Source organism: Hyperoodon ampullatus (genome assembly GCF_949752795.1).
Source record: "Hyperoodon ampullatus genome assembly, chromosome: 17".
Classification (NCBI taxonomy): domain Eukaryota; kingdom Metazoa; phylum Chordata; class Mammalia; order Artiodactyla; family Ziphiidae; genus Hyperoodon; species Hyperoodon ampullatus.
Window position 1 is genome coordinate 23,707,797 of NC_136930.1, and position 4,156 is coordinate 23,711,952.

The window sequence follows — 4,156 nt, forward strand, 5'->3', positions numbered from 1 at the left end:
CAAATTCTAGTGGCCTTTCATCAAAAAATATTCTTTAGCAGGACCAATATGTCTGGATCAGTTACAACCCCTCACCCTTCCTTTAGGTTAATCTCTTTTCCTCAGAAATATTTATTGAAAGTAATTTTCTTCAGCTGCTTGAAAATTTTACCATAGTGAACATGTTAGCTTAGGATGTATCATCTGGACAGTGAACCAGGAAGAAATCCAGGCTGTATTTACTGTTGTTATACAACATGGCTGCCTTGTTCATCCTTTATGTAAGAAGAGTGGTGAGACTATTGGTCTTAAACGTCAAGAATTTATGGTTCAATAAAGGGAAGGTATAATTATGAAACTTAAGCATCAACATTCTGAAAAAAGTGAAAAAGGGTACAGTAAAAAGGCATAAATATTTCAGCTACTGTTTCTTCAAATATGTACCTTTCCCCGAAGAGAAGGGTTTCTGTAGCCTCATTGCCCAACTGCAAACAACTCACACATGGCCATCTTTTTTTGGGGGGAAACTCAAGCAATTCTCCGGCATGAGAAAACTATTCCCACAACACTGTCAAGATGCTACTTCACAGCTGTCATGTCCACAGTAATTTTTATTAGGAAATTATAATCTTATGGTTAAATTAAGCAAAAAAGTTCTCTACAGAATATCCTGAAGAACTTGATAGAACTTATGTAGTCAATTAATTCTGAAATGTAGTTATACCCAGGTTCGTTGTTTCCTCTTGACTACTTTTACCACCAATATTTTCTACTGAGTCTAATTTTTAAGCCATGCAAATTACTGAAGTCTTAAGAATGCCAATAATAGCATGCTGGGGTTAATTATTGACTCAGAAGGGAGAATGTCAACTACTGAATCATCAACATATCTCCTGCCACACCTGGGGTGTTCTCTGGGTGACTTCCATGCAAGTGTTGACAAAACCTGATCTTGGATAGTTGCAAAGATTTGTTGGGACTATGGCCAAAGGTGCTTATGTGCCAGAAGAACAGGCTCCAGGTTCATTAACTAGGTTATTCTGCTCCACAGATGGCAAGAAGTGTACTTTTTGAGTTTTCCATATTAATGCTGGTTGAAAGCTTCCAGACAAAATGTTCTTATTATTGTAATTTCACGCAGTGCCCTGGATTCAATCCTGATGTAAACCTTAGTAGCTAAGTTGAAAGACCAAGGCCCAGTGATTGGCCACCTAAAATGAATAAGCATGCCTATTTGATAGGGATAGGGTAGGATAATTAAAAAGTTAGTTTAGAAATCCCACTAGGGAATTAAAGACAGAAAGGGAATTTTAAGGGAGTTTGGGAGACCGTTGTAGGCTAATGACCACTCAAGAAAAGAATCCAGTAACCTAGCAACAATCTACACTACCTTGAAGGAAGACCAGCTACATTCAAGCACTAGGCACACTCGAGCCACAAACCCTGATAGTTAAAACACAAGACAATAGATATGGGGTCTGAATCTTGTGACATGACGTCAGGGAGTTAATGGTCTTTGAAGAGTAACATGTCTGCATGTAGCCAAGACAGAAATATAGGTGAAAGGGGAGAGAAACTAGGTGAAAAGGGACATTATACCGAAACCTGAGACGAATTACCATATTTTAGTATATGTTAACACCCTTTTGTTAATATACATATGATTTAAATAGCACCACGACAGTCCCAGTTAGACCATACAGGGCCAAAGGAGGAACCAATGATGTAAGCCTTGACATCTAACCAAGAATGAGGAAGAAGGTGGTCTTCTCCTCTCCCCACTTTTTCTTTGATTATAAAAATGCAGCCCTCTTTGTTCTCAGTGCTATGCTCCCTTGCTGGCCTGCTTTATCTTTCACAAGCATCCTATGCTAATAAACTCATTCTTTGCCTCCCACTTTGCCTCATGCTAAATTCTTTCTGCACTGAGACAAAAGAACCTGAACTTCAGTAAGTCCTGATATCAGGTGAGCGGTTTCAATGAAAAGGCTGTGGGTTTGAGTCCCCTCTTAAGTCAGGGATCGTGGGTTCAAGTCCCAATCTGTGGTGTATCTAGGTTCAAGTCCTATTGGAGCCGAGTGGTTTAATATTTATTATAGTTAAAATACAAGCCCACAATCAGAACACTATATTATACCTTCTGAGTTGTCCTGGTAGCAATCCCAGCCAGAGGCATGCATTGTTTTCCAGTTGAATTAGCTGGGAGCCCAAAGAACAAGAGTTCTGACCACAGCTGTTCTCCTGATTTGTCTGGGGAAGGCCATTTAACCTAGAGTCTCCCCTTTCTCTTTGCAACATTAAAATTATTAAGTAACTGACCTTGAAGGTTATTGTGAGGAATGATGACATTTTAAGAAGGCTTGTCTTTGAGGGAAAAGGGGCTTCATAGCAGTCTCACTAAACCTCAGTGTTTCAACAAGGGGTGGTAAATAGAATAAAGAGAGTGAAATAACAGTAATAAAAAGGGCATTATAGAAAAAGACTAAATAATGCTGTCTTGCCTGTTAAAACCTTTCTTGCTTCTATTATCTATAATTTCTAGGTCAATTATGCTAATGTCAGCCCAGGGCCTAACTGAGTTAAGGAAAGAATACAGGAAGATTTGTATTGACGTGATGTCAAGAGAAGAGTGGTGTGGGGTATGAAAATGCCCCATTAAGCCTCCATTTGGATATAATAGTCTAATTTGGTACAAGCTCCTAATAGAACTTGATGGTTAGTCATATCCCTGTGGAGCGAAACTTGAGTCTTGCGGATCACACATCCCACAGATTCTCAGTTTCACAAAATGCAAGGTTGACATCAAACTTTTAACAATTAATCCTCCAGAAAGTAGCCTTTGAGAGAGTCTAGAAAATCAGTCAACAATATTTATTGAGGGCTTTCTGTATGCCAGGTCTGGGTTGGGCTCCTTAGGGTTAATCATAAATTATTGTCAGATCATAAAGCAAATTCAGTAAGAGAAACAGAAAATTTCTAATATAAAACATTAAGTGTATTAATTTAAAAATTAATGTGAATAAATTATCTTTCCCTTTTTTTTTCCCCTAGGAAGTCTTCACAGACTGGGAAAGAAAATTTACTCCCAACTTTCCCCCCATGAGCCATGATGACATACAGTCTTAAACCTAGGTACGGTGGGTCTCTGTCTTGGGGCAGGCTCCCCAGCATGTCTCCCTCTACGTAGAAAACTATCTGGATATAGCAAAGAATCTTTACCCAAGAACTGGAAACATCAGCCTGGGAACAGGACAATTTGGTCATTCCTTTTGGAATAGCTCTGTCCTCCTGTCTATGGGGCCCAGCATTGGTGGAAATTTATCTGAGAATGCATAAGTTCTTGTTGAATCTTGTGTAACCTGGGAAAAAGCAAGGGGTGAGCGGCTTACCTTGAAATGACAGCAGCTTGTTGATTGAGTTTCGGCGTCTAATGTAGTATCCATAGTATGCGTTCCTAACTGGAATTTCTAAGCGTGGCCTCTATGTTCAGAGTAAATACCCATTGACAAGTCTGTGCTGTGGATGGGGAGATAGCCCTTTGCTCACCCTTCACTTTAAGAGGTAAAGCCAAGTGACATTTAAGTGGTCAATCCCTACACAGCCTCGGTCACAACCACTGGCTGTTCCAGCCTCTTCCTCATCTCATTCCCTAGTACTAACTGTCTGGCAACCGAGTAGAGGTATTTTGACAAAGTCTAACCTCCATTCTCTGATATCTCTCTGGATTCCCCAAACTTTCACAAGTGCGATTTAGCTTCTTTATTATTGGCTGTAGATTTTCTTCCTGGGAGCAATTTAGCGTAAAATGTTCATTTCTCATCCAAGCAAGCAAAAAAGATATGCACAAGTACAAAATAGTAAAAATTATTGAAGTAGAGGATGAATAATATAGAACAATTAATTGTAAAAAGAGATCGGTCTAGAATCACATATTACAACTTCAAATATAGGGAGGGAGGAGTGGAATAGATGGGAAAATTTTATTCGTGGAGTTGATAATAACTCCAAGTGAAGAATTTGGTTAAGTATGTTCTTAAAAGCTTTAAAGTAGCCAATGGCACAGAATTAGACTAAAAATGTAGTATGAAAGCTATTAGTTGTAATAATCAACTTAAAATTAAATGACCTTATTAAAAGACCTGAGGCTAGAATTTCCCAAGCAGGTGTCCTGCACACC